General features: G+C 38.0%; 1 protein-coding gene across 1 annotated transcript in view; it reads left to right on the forward strand.

The window, feature by feature from the left end:
* Window positions 1-19469, forward strand: part of LOC124721403 (probable C-mannosyltransferase DPY19L1) — a 224236-nt gene that overhangs the window by 67985 nt on the left and 136782 nt on the right. The gene's annotated exons all lie outside the window — the stretch shown is intronic.

Consider the following 19469-nt stretch of genomic DNA (forward strand, 5'->3'; position numbering starts at 1 on the left):
TATAATGATACCTTTACTGGCAATCCAGCTACCATGTATGTAAATTCACCAAACTGTAAGACAATAGCAAGATATAAAGGCAATTCATAAATGATAGTGTCATCTTAAAGCCTGGACAGAACTTGTAGCTGGACACGTGCATCACATGAATGGAGATGAATGTTGTGTGGTCAGTGGCGACTGCTGTGAAAGAGCACAAGAGCACGTGAACACCCTAACTTTTGACACCTTGAGGATATATTGGTTATTTTTCTTTGAGTGCTGTTAAACATAATGTAGATGCAGTAATCTGAAATACACAGCACTAAATCTACTGCAGTGTGCTACAATTACTTCTCTAGACTCAGTGAAACTTGGCATCAGGTTCGCGAGCACACATTCACTTGTGCACATTTTAAGGAGCTTCTGCACATGCGCAACAGGTGTGATGTAATTGCCTTATGAGCTGAATACATACGGATTTGGTAAACAATGTGCACGGTTCACTGCATGCACTGCTAGGCCTTACCAGTCAACTGCAAGTTTACGTAAATGCCACCAGTTGTTAGCACACTGCATCACACTTTTATCTACATTCGCTTGCTTAAATCCCACTATGCAGTAGCACACTCTATAGATATGCAAAGTTACTCACTATGTAGTAAAATTAGACCGGACAACATTTTATGTTGTAGTTCATTTAAATATGGGGGTCAAAGATGGTGTGTTTTTGGCCCGTATGGCTCGCAGAGCCACATTTGTATTCTACTCGAGTGACCTTGATGGTAGATAGTACTGCTTGAATGTAATCATTTACTCAAATGACAGTTTGTGTTTGGAGTTGGTTGTCTACTGTGCACGAATTGGCTTTCCTGTGGAATGTAAACATGAACTTTGTTGAACCTGTGTTAAGTGCTAACAGAAAAGAAAATTACCATGAAAAGTTAGCCACAAAGAAACTAGGACATTCCAGACCAGATCTGTTGTCTGTGGAAGTGACGAAATCAAATAAACATGACTACAAGCAAACACTTAACAAAGAAGTGTATAACAAGCATAAGTAGTTGTGTGGATGCAATGTAACAATGCCTGAGTTTTGGCCCAGACATTAATTCATTGAGTAATATATGAATTTGGGATCTTGCACATTTGTCCAAAAAAGTTAAAAAGCACAAAAACTCCCACTTACACAAAAATGCGAAACGGAGAGTAATGAAAGCTTAAACATTATTTCTTCTTGCCATAAACTGTACTGAATTATGTAAAAAAACAACAAAATTTCACAATAACAATTCTTCCTTTTTTCAGCCAAGTAATGCGTATTGTTATTGTTATTATTGGCATCAGCTGAAGTTGCATAATATGTTGATAAGTGTAACTGTTATACTGCAGATGCTATTAATTTCGTACTCTCATATTTATCTGAACTCCCAGCTTGTATGCATACGGGCCGCCACTGTGTGTGGTATAATGTGAAATACTACTATGTGAAACAATGAAAATGTCTCATGAGCCGAGATTATGTTCCACATTAAATCATTTGTCGATAACTGAAGTGTGTTATAAAATATTTAATTTAATTCTACCTATACATGAAGGTTCAGTATATGCAACCGAAACAAGAGCATATGCAGGGAAGATTGTATGCACCATTGAATGCCTACATATGGAATTGGTGTGATGACATAGTAAAATGTGACATCTTCGTCTTCTTCTTCTACACTTAAGACATTTGCCTGTGGTGATGCCCATATTTTCCTCGGTCTTCTTTGAGTTTTGCCTCATTTACAGGGTGGTAACTTGTCTGGAAAACAAGGGAAATAGGGAATTCACAGGGAAACTGAATTTTATGGGAATGTTGGTGACCTCTTGGGTAATTCTGAAAGATTCAGGAAATTCTGAGAGGCTCTAAGGAAAGTTAAACTCTTCACTGAACAAGGAAATGTGCCAAGTAATTTTGTTAAAAAACCATACCGAGATCCTGTTCTGTAAACAACAGGTTGTGGAGAAGTGTAAGGAAAGGTGAAAATTGTATTCAATTGTTTGGGGCATGCTCACCAACTGTAGGAATCTTTGTTGTTGTCCATAGGTCTCAGGATACAGGTCCATTTTTCATTGCATGATTGTAAGTGCGGCAGAGTGTAACATGTGCCTGAGAAATCACCAGACAGCTTTAATTCAGTATTTGCATAAAACTGCAGGTAGGTGTCTTAAGATTATAAATGTGGATCCACATTTGAATGTCTGTGTGTTGTAGATCAGAACTGAATACTCTCTTTTTACCGATCTCAATGCAAAGTAGTACCATATTTTATGGACTATAAGATGCTACAGACTACAAGATACATCTTAATTTTTAAGCAGTTTTAAAAAAAAAGATATTTTTACCATTTTTATTATTAGATTGCAAAGCCAGACTGAAAACAATTCTTAGTTTATAAAAGCAAACTGGCCTTTAAAAATTCCTGAAAATGGTCATCTGAACTTTCTCCTTCTTCTTCCTCTTTGTCGTTGTCATTGTCCTCTTCGTATATAAGATGGTCTTCTCTGTCATCGAGAGCATTATTTATGCCGCACTTCTTGAAAGATTTAACAATAATGTCTTCTCTCGCTCTAGACAATTACTGTTTTATCCACTGACACACTTGTTTGATTGTAGGTCATTTTAAAGCTCCCTTCGGCATGAATTCATGTTGGGTTTCATCCATTTGTTCCATTCATCCCTCATATAAAAATTTAAATGGTTTATTTATCGAGACATCAAGAGGTTGAAATTGTGAAATAAGTCCTCCTGGAATAACCTCAAGCTCTGTATTTCCCTGTCTCAATTTCTCTTTCACAGAATTTTTCAAATGACTCCTAAACTGATCTAGCACAAGAAGAGAACTCTTCTTCAATAAAGCAGCTTTCCTTCTCTCCCACACACTGTTATTCCATAATTTCAAACCAGCCTCGTCCACCTAGCCCTTGTCCTGTATGTGAACACCACCACCAGGTGGTATTTGGGAAGGTTTTGTTATCGTTTTGCACTTGAAAATGATCATTGTATGAAGTTTAGTACTGTCAGCAGAAAACAACAGTGTAGAGCATTTTTTCATGTCTACTTGTTTTTGTAGTTATAGTTTTAGCACCATTTAAGGCAACAGTTTTGTCTGACATCATATGTCACAGAAGTTTCATCCATATTCGCTGTTTGGCTTAGTTCCACCCTGGTTTTCTTTTGATGTTGAGTTATGAAATGATGGAAACAATATTTTCTCTTCATACTCGTGTGGCATTTTATGAGATATTTTGGTTTTTGTTTGCACGCTAAGGCCATGACGCTTCATAAACCTGTAGCATCACCCAATTCCATCCTTAAAGTCTGTTAAGTTCCACTGTAGCACTAGCTTATAAGCATGCATTTGAATCATTTTGGTATTAATTCCAATGCCATTTTGACAGTGTCCTTGAATCAATTGCAATACACCATCTTCTAGTTTTGGCCCTGTTGCCTTCAGTCCTCTATGGTTTTCTCTGTTGGTGGAGGGCTGAAATGATGCTCAGTTGCTTTGTTTCCATGTTCTTCTGCATATTCTAGTAAAGGGCATTTCAAAAAGAACTTTACAACTTTAAATATTCATATAAATTTGTTGAAAGAAGATGTAGAGCTAGGTTTAGTGTTATTTTGTAGGGAAACATCTCAAGTTTTTTCGCCTTAAACTAAAGACGCTGTATGTGGCTTCTGTTTGTTATCTTGCACACATCCCATCAGAAGTCAATTTCTTCCCAAGCTCACTGTAGCGTTGCAGGTGTAACTTGCTCAGTGGTGGTGTAAATTCTTGCTCCAAGTTCAGGTAGAGAAGCTGGGATGAGGTACAAACATGATACCCTTGATGAATCCCCATAAAAAAGAAATCGAGTGGTTTCAGGGTCTGGGGAACGTGGGGACCGTGCAATTGACGCATCAAGGCCAACCCATTGATCTGGAAAACGGTCACTGAAAAAATCCCAGATGTCATCCAGATTGTGGGGCAGTGCACCATCTTGCATGAAGTAAACATTTCATTCTTGGTCATCCTCATCGATCTGTGGTATTAAGATTTTTGTAACATATCTAGGTACACTATCCCTTTGATGGTTCTCTCATGGAAAAAAAAGGGGCCGTACATGTTCTTCTTGCTCAGTGCACAAAAAACGTTCAGTTTAGGGCTATTATCAGCTTGTTTCCATGTTTGATGTGTACTTTCACTGCCCCAAATCCTACAGTTATGTGTGCTAACCTTGCCACTTAAGTGAAAAGTCAACTCGTCAGAAAAGATGATTTTGTCCAAGAAATGTTCATCCTCATGTAATCAATTTAAATCAATTTAACATATTCGCACAGAAATATTTGCAAGCAATTTTATCAGACGATTGTCAATCTGTACGGTTTCAAATTCAAATGGTTTCTCAACACATGCCAAACAGTCATATGTGTGATTTGCATGCGGGGTCGATTTTGTAGGGCTGTTGACAAAACGTCTCACTCAATCAATGATGTCATCAGATGTGCTTGGACGACCTGATGATTTCCTATGTCTTACTGAGCACCCTATTTCTACAAAACATTTATGCCACTCATAAATTGTAGGCCTACTACGAGGATATTTAGTGTACGTGTTACGGAAATTATGCTGAACTGTTGTTGCCGACTTCAGTTCTTCAAACCAAAACACAAACCTAGCACACTTGGGTCCAGTGAAGGCAACCATCTTTAATGCAACTGCTGCTAGTGCTCCTTATAGTGTGATTCAGCACTAGCAAGCTACACGAGACGAAACTTGATGTATTTTCCTACAAATTGACACTACAATCACCTCTGTAGGTACTATGAATTAATTTGTATGAATTTTCGAACTTTTAAAGTCCTTTTTGAAACACCCTGTACTTTCAATTTTCAACCCACATGATACGAATACCGTTTCCCCCCACAATTACAAAACAACACTGAAGCGCCAAAGAAACCGGTATAGGGGCATGCGTATTCAAGTACAGAGATATGTAAACAGGCAGATACGGTACTGAGGTTGGCATAAGGCAACAAGTGTCTGGCACAGTTGTTAGATTGGTTACTGCTGCTACAATGGCAGGTTATCAAGATTTAAGTGAGTTTGAACTTGGTGTTATAGTTAGCGCATGAGTGATAGGACACAGCTTCTCTGAGGTAGTAATGAAGTGGGAATTTTCCTGTACGACCATTTCACGAGTGTACTGTGAATATCAGGAATTCTGTATAACATCAAATCTCCGACATCGCTGCGGCTGGATAAAGATATTGCAAGAACGGGACCAATGATGACTGAAGAGAATCATTCAATGTGACAGAAGTGCAATTCTTCTGCAAATTGCTGCAGATTTCAATGCTGGGCCATTGACGAATGTCAGCATGCGAACCATTCAGTGAAACATAATCGATATGGGTTTTCGGAGGCGAAGGCTCACTCGTGTACCCTTGATGACTGCACGACAGAAAGATTTATGCCTCGCCTGGGCCTGTCAACACCGACATTGGATTGTTGATGACTGGAAACATGTTGCCTGGTTGGACGAGTCTCGTTTCTAATTGTATTGAGCTAATGGACATGTACGGGCATCTAGACAACCTCGTGATTCTATGGACACAGCATGTCAGCAGGCGACTGTTTAAGTTGGTGGAGGCTCTGTAACGATAGGGGGCATGTGCAGCTGGAGTGATATGGGACCCCTGATACGTCTAGGTATGACTGTGACACGTGGCATGTACATAAGCATCCTGTCTGATCACCTGTATCCATTCATGTCCATTGTGCATTCCGATGGATTTGATCAATCCCAGCAGGACGATGTGACACCACACACGTCCAGAATTGCTACAGAGTGGCTCCACTAACACTCTTCTGAGTTTAAACACTTCCACTGGCCACCAAACTCCCCAGATATGAACATTATCGAGCATATCTAGGATGACTTGCAATGTGTTGTTCAGAAGAGATCTCCAACCCCTCGTACTCTTTCAGATATATAGACAGCCCTGCAGGATTCATGGTGTCAATTTCCTCCAGCACTCCTTCAAAAATTAGTGAAGTCCATGCCACGTCATGTTGTGGCACTTCTTCATGCTTGCGGGGGCCCTACACGATATTAGGCAGGTGTACCAGTTTCTTTGGTGCTTCAGTGAAGCTACTAACAAAAGTATTATACTGTTACCGATAAAAGAAAGCAATGACATGACATAGGCTAGACAGTATTCTGGATTTGAGATGGCGGGGTGGGAGGGAGACAGAGACAGTGTTAAGAAGCTTGTGAATCCCTGCAACTCATTTGCATCGTATTGTTGCACAGTGCTGCCAGTTGTATCCAATGATGCCAGATAGAAATAAGTTTCCTGTGGCATCGAATTGATGGCCATTTTTAAGATTGGTGGGAATTTTAAATCAAACACTGGGAATTTTTATATTAATTTCGAGTATAAGATACACTTCATTTTTGGAGGCAATTTTTTGAAGGAAAAAAGTGCGTCTTATACTGCACAAAATACAGTATTTTGTTGACTTTCATGCAGTGGCATGCTTCAAGTTAACAGTGATCATAGTGTGAAACGTGTTCAGTTTGTAACACGATGGGTTTATACTGTCAAGGAGTACTGATATTACATTCCAATGACAACAGTTCAAAACATGTTGTTACTGACAGACACAGTCTCATATACGTGTGGTTGTCATGCAAATGGTGACGAATGATGATAACAATGGCATTACCATTTTAAAGTTATCTACAGCAACAATGTTACCCTGTATTACAATTCAGCATTATTTCTTGAACAATAAAAAAAAAAATCATTAGATTCATATACATGAAGACTGGACATCAGTAATGGGCTAAGTCTCAAAAATTTGATTCTTAGTTATTCAGTTTTCTTTGGTTTATTAAAAATTCTTTGCCAAAAAACCTGCACTTTTTTTCAGTTATCATCTAGGATAAGATTCATATTACTGTGGCAAAAGCATTTTAATTTCCCTCCTCTTATGAATGCCTAGCTATAAGCCCCTGCTTCACAACAGAAATTAAAGAACGGCCTTTGCATACCATTTCTTTTTAGTGTTCTGTACCTCAAAAAAAACAGAACCCTCATAGGATCATGTCAATAAATTCATTTTTCCTAGACAAGAAGTCCAATATAAAGGGAACCTATCAAAAGAAACAAAGGAATTTCATTAAGTTTTTAATACTCAAAGCAAAATCAGTAAATCAATATATCCTAGCCAGGTAAATTCTGTTTTGGTTTGTATTTGTAAGGATAAGATTGTGGCACTTAGTTTTGTAAGTGATGTAAATTTCTGAAAACACTTATGTAATTGAAGTACTGGTTCTTTGGTGTGCTATGCCATTATTAAGCTGAGCATACTCCTAAAAACTTAAATTATGGTATCTGTTTTTATTTTGGGCATTGTTTTTGATGAAATAAAGCCTACACGTTGCTCTAAGCTATATTCAAGTTACTTGTGAAAACCCCATGGAAGTTCAAGTGGTAGTTTATGTAGATTAGCACATTCAGACAGACAGACACACTACGGTTTGGATAAAATTTTAAATTGTGATTTTTTTTTTCCATGCTCTGATTTTTGTGAAATAAAGCCTATACATTGACCCAAGTTACATTCAAGTTACCTGTGAAAACCCCATGGAAATTTGTCTAGTAGTTTTTTAGCTTACCCTGTTCAAATAGGCAGACATGACAATTTTAAAGTTTAATTATTCGTATAGAAAAGTAATACTTTACACAGGAAAATGTAGAATGTGCCAAGTGCCATACTTTTATTGGCAAAAATGAGGTAAGTGCCAGTGAAAGAAATCACAAGTTTTTCCAGTAATTTTTATACAACAACATTGCACAAGTACACTATCATGTGATTAACTACAACCTTTTGTTTAGGAGTAAGGAGACAACTCACCAAATAGTAGAAGTGCTGAATTGTCAACAGGCACACACAAAAGAGAATAAATGCATTGGTGGCTTTCAGAAAAAAATAATTTGATGAGCTAGCTATGCACACACACACACACACACACACACACACCAGTGCATGTACCTACATTATGCTGGCTGGACACACAATGTTGGTATTACAGTTCACCTGCTGAACTAAAATCCCAGCATTGTGTTCAGCTGGCAGAGAGAGAGAGTCACATTCAGAATGGCGACTGTTCAAATCCATGTAGGCGCCAGATTTAGGTTTTCCATGATTTTTCTAAATTGCTCCAGGCATATGGCGTGATGGCCCCTTTGAAAGAGCAAGGCCAGTGTTCTTCCTCCTCCCTTGACACATTCCGAGCTTGTGCTCAACCTCTAATGACCGTGATGTCAATGGGACGTTAACCTAATCTTCCTTCCTTCCAAATTTGTGTAGCTGTAATAAATTTTAAATTATGGACAAATTTGGAAAGAAACCTAATTAATTAATGAAAGTTGGCACTTAAACCCTGAAAACTTACAATGTTAATGTTGTTCATAATGTGTGCTTATGTTTTCCAACATGCGCTTCAATGCTTCTCATGTATCTGTCTTGTGTAAACAATTATGCAGACTTTAATTAATCATTTGAATAATATGCCTCTCATTGGCTAATTAAGTACATCAAGAAACATTTGAGAACCTCATTTGATTTGTCTCAGTGAGTGCTTTCATTTGCTAAGTTGATCTTTTCTGTTGCATAATAAGTATAAATGTTATTACAGTTTATGTAAAAGTCATTAAAATTCTTTCTGATTAAATAATTAAATACATCATTTTGAGAGTCAATCTATACATCAAAAGAACTGTGTCATTGAGCTCTATAATGTGATTTATCATGTTGTGCTGTAAGTTCAGTGCTTTACAATCCATGGGTGCACATGTTTCCAAAAAAGATTGTCTTTGTGCAAACTATGTTGGCACTTTTGACATCATGTACATATGTTTGTGAATTGACAATAGCACATGGGCCTGCTACTGCTGCATCACTCCGGCTCTGTGTGTCCAACCCCCTGTAACGAGTCAGTTCGGCACAAGTGACTGCACTGAAACCAAACTAGCTAGCTCAAGTTTCTTTTTGGTATGGAATGTCACCCCTCACCACAGTACCATATCATGCTGCTGGTGTAGCTGAAAGTAAATTTCCCAACTTTATCAGTAAGCTGTGAAACTTTATTTTGACTGCTGTAGTGGCATTTTACAGTACTGTGGCATTTCAGTGTGTACCAGGACTGCAGATGTGTACCTACAAACAAACAAACAAAAAATAAGTTATATAAGGGCATTTTTAATTAATTAATTTATTTATTTATTTATGTTGAGGTATTCGTTCCCAATATCAACTGACATACTATCCTCTAAGAAACAAATATGAAACAAACAAAAAATTACATACCAAGGGGTCTTTCCCACCCCACTCCCCTTCCCTCTCCTCAGTATTTTTTCTTTTTTTTCCTGTCTACTGCCACTGGTGATTTTCCATTGGCTTGGCTGCTCTTATGCTAGTTGTTACTGTGAAACAAGAGGATGGTAGAAAATTTTACTTCTAACAGAGAAACAAAAGTGGGTGATAGATAAAAAAAGGTTGACTGTTCCTGGTGTAGAATGTGGCATGGTCTCTGACAGACTGATGGACTGCTCTTTTTGAGAATCTGACACTGTTGTAATAAGTGTAGCAGACAAAGGATCGTTGGGATTGACCAGCTCCCTATACTACTCTAGCAACTTTGGGATTTCCTCTCACTTCTCAATTGTCTGAAGTAGAAGTAACTTCATACATGTTTGGGAGAAGTGCATTGTGACCCATTCTGTTCATGATGCGTATTAATAACTTGGTAGACAATGTTAATAGTAGTCTCAGACTTCTGCAGATGATGCAGTTACCTTTAATGAAGTCCTGTCTGAAGAAAGGTATACAAATATTAAGTCAGATCATGATAGGATTTCAAAGTGAAGCATAGTTTGAAGGTTTGATTTAAATCTTCAGAAATGTAAAATTTTGCACTTCACTAAACACAAAATGTAACATCCTGTGCCTGCAATATGAATAAGTCACAACTGGAATCAGTCAGCTGATACAAATACCAGCATGCAACAATGTGTAGGAATATGAAATAGAATGATTAAACAGGCTCTGTTGTAGATGAGGTAGCAGACTTGGGTTCACTGATATACTAGGAAAATGCAATCAGTCCAGAAAGGAGTTTGCTTACATACACATCCTAGAATATTGCTAAAGTGTGTAGGACCCATAAGGAAATCTTAGATATCAGAATGTCATGAACAAGATAATAGTGTCTCTCAAGGTAGCTTATTAAGTGCAAACTTCTTTTAGCAGTAATAAATACTGTAACATTCATATAAAGAGATGCACTCTATAATCCCTATTCAAGAATGGTTTTTCAATATTCTATTATTCCCCAGCTACCATACGGAAGTTGCATCTAGCAGTTGAGAAGTAGCATGGGGGGGGGGGGGGGGGGGAGAGAGAGAGAGAGAGAGAGAGAGAGAGAGAGAGAGAGAGAGAGAGAGAGAGAGAGAGAGAGGTGTGTGTGTGTGTGTGTGTGTGTGTGTGTGTGTGCACACACGCGTGCGCGTGTGTGACAGAGAGAGAGATTGATTTTCAACAGAAACGTGTGTATGTTTCCAATTTTATGATGAACTTGTTTGTAAAACAAATATCATTTTTGAGGGCTTATGAATATAATCTCATTTCATCTTCAGATGAAATTAAAAATAAAATAGTTTTATAAATTTCAAATATTAATTCGTCTAACATGTTATCATTTACATATTTCAACCAAGGTGTGTAATTTCCTCAAAAAAAATCTGTGAATATAAAAGACTGCACATTGTTCTGTATTTATTATATGAAGGGAAAATTTAATGCTGCTCATCCAGCAGTAGGGTGCAGCAGACGTCTAGCAAAGAAACGAAGTGTATGTCAGTATCAAAAGAGAGAATGTAAACAAGAAGAGTCTTGCTGCTAGGTAGAAGCCATGGCAGGGGTGTAGACCCTATGGTACAGTACAAATTAGGAACAGAATACCAGATCACAAGTATTGTGAAGCCATGTGCTAGCCTTAGCAAGATGACAGAGGACATAGGAAATTTGTGTAAATATTTTGGAAAAGAGGATCAGGCAATCATAGTAGGCAGAGCTGGGAACAGTCTGGCTAAATACAGAACTTATAGTCTTAGGGGTGACCTGGAGCAAATTGGAGCATTAACTACACAATGGGAGGTTTGTGGACATCCTACAGCACCATGACCAGCCCTGGGTTAACACTGCTGTGAGCTGTGTGAATACTGAGGTAAGCATGCTGGTGCTGACTGAAATGAAATCTTGTATGAGTGTAGTTAGTGCCTGTTGCTACAATTGCAAGATGAGGATATGCTAGACACAGCCTACACCTTAATAGCAGAAGGAAAGACTGGTTGGCTGAACCTCTTGCAGAAAATGTACAGGAGACCACCATCACATAAGCCAAGACCCCTGTGGCTGCTGGTATCAGAGAGGTAACTTTTTTAGGTGAGAATCAGGATTCAGGCACCCTATTATTAAAGAAGTTAAAGTAACAGAAGACCTGGACAAAATGCTTAAGGATGCGCAGAAAAGTAAGGTTAGCTAATTTCAGCAGAATATTAGAGGACTGAGTAATAAGGCAGAAAATCTTCTCATCTGTTTAGAAAATTTTGAGAGCTTTGAAAAGATAGACCTTCTGTGCCTTTCTGAGCACCACATAACCACAGGGTCAAAGAAGTTAAACATAAAAGATTACATACTAGCATATTACTCATGTAGAACTAATATGGGAAAAGGGGGAGGTATTACATATATTAAGACAGAACACAAGTTCAAAAACATTGAGACAAGTAGCTTTTGTAGCAGTCGGCATATAGAAGTATTTTCTTGTGAATTAATACTGAAAAATAGTTTACTATTAATTGTAATGGATATGGATCCCCACTGGGAAATTTTGAACTGTTTGTAAGAAATCTGGTATTCTTACTAAGCTATCGCAGACAGCAGCAAGCAGTTACTAGTCTGTACTGATTTTAGTGCAGACTTTCTAAAGGATTTGGATAGGAAAAATAACCTGGGTCCTACAATTTGATCTCACTAATTAACTTTCCAACCCTAATTGATAATGGTCAGTAAAGCCTGCTCTGAAATTTTTTAGTGAAGTGCTGTGTAAACTCTTCTTCGCTAGAAACAGATCTAGAGCTGTTTCACTAGTTGGTTAGTTAGTTACATATTCCATGGATCACTTTGCATGATAGATTGTAGAACAAATCATTTTACATTCACATCATAATTAGTAATTCCTACCCACCACCGTTTACACATTACTTCTGCAGAATAGAAAGAGTTGTCAAGGAGAAATTTCTGAGTTTGTTATCAAATTTTACTTTGCTGTCTGTCAGACATTTTATATCACTGGGTAAGTGATCAGAAATTTTTGTTGTAGCTTTGTGCATCTCTTTTTGTGCTAAAGACAACCTTAACGTGGAGTAATGAGTGCCATTTTTCATTCTGGTATTGTAAATATGAACCTCATTGTTCCTTTTGAATTGTAGTAGATTATTTACAAGAAATTACAAGAGGGAATAAATATACTGTGAAGTAGTAGTCAGAAAATACCTTAAACAGATGCGTATGAGATGATCATGAGTGAGCACCACATATTATTATTACAGCATGTTTTCGCACAATGAAGACTTTCTTTCTTAAAGATGAGTTACCACAGAACAGTATTCTATGTGTTGTTATTGAATGAAAATATGTTAACTTACTGATTTGTCTCTCCCTAAGATTTGCAATAATGCTAAGTGGAAATGTGGGTGAATGAATTTGTTTTAGTAGTTCCAAAGAGTGCTTTTTCCAATTTAAATTCTCATCAGTATGGACCCCTAAGAATTTTGAAGTTTCCACCCTATTTATTATTTCCTCACCATGTGTTACACTTATCATTGGTGTAGTACCTCTAGATGTGCAGAACTGAATATGTTGTGTCTTTAAAATTGGGGTGAGACCATTCACTGAAAACCAGTCAATGATACTTTTAAGAACTTTATGTATCATTTCTTCTTTTTCTGTATGTATGCTTAGTTTGATTATGACGCTAGTGTCATCTGCAAAAAGAAGCAATTCTGCTTGTTATATATGAAATGGAAGATCGTTTACATAAATGAGGAACAGCAGTGCACCTAAGATTGTGCCTTGGGGAACCCTATAAGTTATTTCTCCCCAGTGAGAACTATGACGCTGGACTGCATTGCTTCAATTACTAAGTACAACTTTCTGCATTCTTTGGTTAGATATGACATTATCCTTTGGTTGGCTATACCATCAGTCCCATAAAACTTCAATTTATCTAGGAGAATACTGTGATTCAAACAGTCAAGTGTCTTAGAGAGCTCACAGAAAATATCAACCAGCACTATTTTATTATTTAATGTTTGTAAAATCTGGTGAGTGAACATGTAAAAGGCATTCGCAGTAGAGAAACCCTTCTGAAACACAAACTGTGGTTTGCAAAGGATACTATTGTTGCTAAGAGATACTACCAGTATTCTAGAATACATTAGCTTCTCAGAAATTTTGGAGAATGATGAAGGAATGAGAAGGGACCGCTACTTGGACAGCAGCTTTTCTTTCAATCCTTAATTTGTAGAATGTAACAAGATTCAAAACTCTGTGTGTTTCTACTATTTGTGAGGAAATGAATGTTGAAGTTGCCACATATTGTCAAATCACAATCCATTTTATTTACTCTGCTTAACAGTGACTCCAATTTATGTAAGAAAAGTTCAGAATTTCCAGGTGGTGATCAGTAAACTGTAGGAATAACCAAGTTGAACTTAATAATATTTACAACTACAATTTCACAGCTGTTTTCGACATTTGTTCCAGTTATATCAGGTAGGGCAGTAAAATCATATTTTCTGTTATGTCAATTACTACCCCACCATGCCTGCTGTTATTTCTGCAATAGTAAGAGTATAATATAAATAAATTCATTTTTTGTATGTTGAATTCACTTTGGGGGGTATGTCAATACTCAGGTAAGCATAAAGATATCATTTAGTTCACTTGTTAACAGTATGTTAATTTCACTGACTTTATTAACCAGGGATCCTACATATGGCAATAAATTTTTAGGTGAGGTTTATTCACCACTTGGTAGTTAGGTGTCATATTTACAGCATCACATACCTTCAGTTTATACGAGGGCCGTTCAGAAAGTAACCTCCGGTTGATTTAAAAAAAATACAACAAGTTAAATAAAAATATTTTAATATATACATCTTACAACTACATCTTTGCACTATTTTTCTACATAGTCTCCATAGCGATTGAGGCACTTATCGTATCTCTTCACAAGCTTTGAAATTCCTTCTGCATAAAAATCACCCGCTTGTGCCTGGAGCCAGCCTGTGACCGCATCTTTGAGCTCTTCGTCGTCATCAAACCGCTGTGACCCGAGCCATTTCTTCAAATGCATGAAGAGGTGATAATCACTTGGCGCCAGGTCTGGGCTGTAAGGTGGATGGTTGATAACGTCCCACTTGAAGGACTCAAGAAGGGCCGTTGTTCTGCGAGCAGAGTGAGGACGGGCGTTATCGTGCAAAAAAACGATACCGGAAGTCAGCATACCACGGCGTTTGTTCTGTATAGCCCGTCGTAACTTTTTTATTGTTTCACAGTACACGTCTTGATTAATGGTCGTACCACGTTCCATGAATTCAACCAACAACACCCCTTTGGCATCCCAAAACACCGTTGCCATCAGTTTTCTGGCAGAAAAATCTTGTGAGGCTTTTCTTGGTTTGGTAGGCGAATTTGAATGTGCCCACATCCTTGATTGTTCTTTTGTCTCAGGGTTCACGTACTTAATCCAGGTTTCGTCACCGGTCACGATTCTGTTTAACAATGGTTCTCCTTCGTCCTCATAACGTGACAGAAAGTCTAATGCAGAGGCCATTCTTTGAGTTTTGTGGTGGTCGGTAAGAATTTTGGGCACCCATCGTGCACAGAACTTACGGTAACCCAATCTTGCTGTCACTATCTCGTACAAGAGTGTCTTAGAAATCTGTGGAAAACCAGTAGACAACTCCGACATTGAGAAACGTCGATTTTCACGAACTTTTGCATCAACTGTCTGAACGAGTTCGTCAGTCACCAATGATGGTCTACCACTCCTCTCTTCATCATGAACGTTTTCTCGTCCACTTTTAAATAAACGTACCCATTCACGGACAATTCCTTAACTCTTGGTCCGTACACGGCACAAAGCTCACGATGAATAGCTGCTGCAGAATATCATTTGGCTGTAAAAAACCTTATGACAGCACGCACTTCACATTTGGCGGGGTTTTCTATTGCAGCACACATTTCAAACTGCCACAAAAACTAAGCTAGCGCAGGTACGACGTTCACTCGACCACGGCTTGATGCCGACTGACCTGTTGAGTGCGTGAACGCACAGATGGCGTCGCTACTCCCCCCACAACCCGCACTGTGCCCAATCGGAGGTTACTTTCTGAACCGCCCTCGTATTTCGCTTGACAGTAGCATTGCATTATCTCTTTTCTTTCTTGTTCATTTTACTTTCCTCACTCTCACAGTAGGAAACTTATAGTTTTAATCTTTGAAAATTTGTCTTTTATTATTTTGTTGACACAATCAAACACAAACATTTCCCTTCGGGGTTAAAATGCACTCCATGCATTGTGTGCAGGTTATCGCACAGCTTACTAATATTCAAAGCATCACACTCTTAACTTCAGAGAGATAAGTTGGTGATGTGTTAATATTATTGATTGTTTATACGAATTACTTTTTCAACATACTGCTTTGATTTTTCTCTTGAACTGTTTGTCCCATTATTATTTGAGACATGATTATTAAATATCTTTGATACCTGTTACTCATCATTTATAGTGCTTCCACTTAATTCAATAGTGATGATGTCCTGTTCTGTGGCTAATATTCCTGTCTCTCATTTCACTACATTCCTTATAGCATTAAGCCTGTTGTTGAAATTACTGTTTTCTGACATAATGTGCATGATCCTTGATTTTCTGATACTTTTTCTAGTAATTTTGAGTTGTTGTGGTAGTGTGCAACTACCGTAGGTTCTCTTCTTTTTCTTGCCAATAGGTACATTTTCCTTTTCCTTTCACAAGATACTTTAATCCTTATAGTGATCCATGCTTTTTTACCTGACTGTTTAATGTGCTTCCTGATTATCATATACAAAAAGCTATTTTCAAATAATGCTATGAGTCTTTATCATGAGATAGATTAAATTTTAGTTCAGAATTTGGTTCATTACAAATTTCATCCCATGCCATCCGTTGTAAACTATTCGTAAAATACTTGTTCGGAAGTCATTAATTGTTGTAACTGATTTCCACTATGGAGTTTCAATTCTGTAAGGCACTATCTTATTTATCCTAACTAGCTGTGCTTCTTGATCAGAGAGAGCATTTGTTACTGGCTATACAGTAGTAGCATAATGTACAATTCCTGCATAATAATATCAATGAAATTAATGTACTATTAACAGGCGAACGAAAGGATATCTGAATATGATGCATTTCTCAGCACAGGCTAAACCCTAAATTAATTCAACAGAAAAAATTGATTTTATATTCTTACTATTGCAGAAGTAACATCAAGTATGGTGGGGTAACAATTTGTATAAAGCAAAACCTATATTTTACTACCCTGTCTGACTTAGCTGTAATGAATGTCGAAAAGGACTATGAAATTGTAGCTGCTAAATGATTAAGTTCCATCTGGTTGCTGCTACAGTTTACCAATCACCATCTGTAAATTTTGAACTTTTCTTAAAGAAATTGGTTGGCCTGCTCCATCACCAGATCTGTCTCCAGTCGAGCACATATGGGACATCATGTGACAACTAACTCCAGCATTAACCATCCCTGTACTGACCAACCAAGTACAACAGGCATGGAACTCCATCCCACAAACTGACATCCGGCACCTGTACAACACAATGAATGCGCATTTGCATGCTTGCATTCAACAGGCTGGTGGTTACACAAATTATTAATGTATGAGCATTTCACATTTGCGATGGCTTATCTCGTACTTACATTAACCTGGGATCTTGAAATGTAAATCATGTAAATATGTTATCTAGACAAATGTATTCACAAAATTTCAGTACTCTACATTAATTATTTTTTGGTGTTGTGATTTTTTTTCCGTCAGTGTACAGTACATTAATATTTATTCATGGTTTTGGCACTGAGTACCTCTGAGGTCAATATGATACCAAGTTAAATTGCTGGTTCATGAACATGGAATGATGAATATTACATTGAACAGCTGTTCCATGAAACACGTGCAACAATGAAAACATTGTTTCCTGGTTATTTTTGTGCCCATTGTTAGAGTTTCTTGCCTCATCTGTTGTTTAAAGAAGAGTCCATGAATTCTAATTCTTCTTCTTGCATTACGGCCTCTGTAGGACCACAGGTAGCCCCTTCATGGACTGCATTTTCCTCTTCTTCTCCCAGAACCTCTTCATTCTTTCTCTTCTTCTCTCCCGCTCTTCTTCCGAGATCTTCAGTTTCCGTTTCTCCTGTTGGCTCCACTGGTGACACACTAATCTTTTCCTGTATTCTTCTCTGTCATTGATCTCCGTCGTATTGGTCGGTGTATATTTGTTCCTCCAATTTTCCTTTCCTTCGACCTAGATCCCCAATTCCAACCAGTCCTTCCGAAGTTCAACAACCCACTTGGTTCCTGTCTTCCCTGTTGTCGTCCCTGTTGTTTCCCACACTCTCTTCGTCATTCTGTCCATACTCGTCCTAACTACATGTCTAGCAAACTTTGCCCTTTTCAGTCTGATTTCTGCGGATATTGTTCTCATGTTCCAGTACAATTCTTCCCTAGGTCTTCGCATCCACCTCTCTCCACCTCTTTTGGGACCTAGAATTTTTCTCAGTATTTTTCTCTCTTCCTTCTCTAGTTGTTCTGCCCCATTTCTTCCTAGTGTCATCATCTCGGAAGCATATAATACTGCATTCCTCACCGTTGCCTTGTAGTGACTTATCTTTGCCTCCGTGGATATATTCTTTTTATTGTATATCTCTCTCGTCATGCAGAAGGATGACCTCATCTTCTTTATCCTCTCTGTTATTCCCTCCTTGCTCTTGTTCCTTCCTGTTATAAATTCTCCCAGGTATTTAAATTTGTCCACCATTCGCACAGTGCCTGCCGGTGTTTCCCAATCTGCAGTGGTATTTAATGCCTTTGTCTTATTATAGGCGATCCTCAGTCCCACCTTTCTGGCTACCTTACTTAAGCTGTCAAGTTGTGTCTTTGCGTCTTCTTCCGTCTCACTTACTATTGTTCTTCCGTCTCACTTACTATTGCTATGTCATCTGCAAAGGCCAGGCAGTCCACTTGAGCCCTGTTGTCCTTTTTGTCCCCCACATGGGTCTTTGGTATTCCCATTTCCTCATTTATTGCTCTCCACTGCCTGATCACTTCGTCCAGTGCTATATTGAACAACAATGGAAACAACCGATCTCCCTGTTTAACACCAGTCTTGATCTCAAATTCTTCTGACAGTGCTCCTCTGAATCTCACCCTTGCTTTTGTGTCTGTCAGAATTTCTTTTATGAGTTCTTGTGTAGTTCCATCAAATCCTCTGTTCTTCAGGATCCTAACAAGAGTCTGTCTGTCGATGGAGTCATATACCTTTGTGAAGTCCACGAAGGTTATTACTGTCTTTTTGTTTTTTTAAGGCCCTATGTTCTATCAGTTACTTCAGGATAAATAACTGTTCTATACAACCTCTTCCCTTCCTGAATCCTGCTTGGTAGTCGCCAACTGTATTTTCTACATGTTCTACTCTCTTGAGCAATAGTTTTGACAGCACCTTGTATCCGACCTCTAGTAGTGATATTCCTCTGTAGTTGTTTGCATCTCTCTTGTCCCCTTTCTTATGTACTGGTACTACAATTGCATTCTTCCATCCTTCTGGCAACTTCTTTGTTCTCCAGATCTGGTGAATTATGTTGGTCATGTTGTCTATTGCTTTGTTGCCTCCCCACTTTATCATCTCGGCTGCTATACCATCTTCTAATTGAAATAATTACCCACTTATGTGATTGCTCACTTCAAGCAGACACTTTCTCTGATCTATGGAAAACATTTAAGGTTATTCCAACACATACAAAAGGAAAGAGATCATGTAAATAACTACAGACCCATCAGAATTTCCTCATGTGTTTCTAAGATATTAGAAAAAGTTGAGTATGACAAACTATTGAAATTAGTAAATAAAACAACAACCTAGGTAATGAACAACACAAGATTCAGAAATAAAAGCTCAACAATAACTGCCATTTATGAATGCACCAATTGCATAGTAAGCCTCACGGGCAAGAAACACAAATTAATAGAAGTATTTGTTTACCTACTGAAATCTTT

Source organism: Schistocerca piceifrons, chromosome X (assembly GCF_021461385.2).
Source record: "Schistocerca piceifrons isolate TAMUIC-IGC-003096 chromosome X, iqSchPice1.1, whole genome shotgun sequence".
NCBI classification, from domain to species: domain Eukaryota; kingdom Metazoa; phylum Arthropoda; class Insecta; order Orthoptera; family Acrididae; genus Schistocerca; species Schistocerca piceifrons.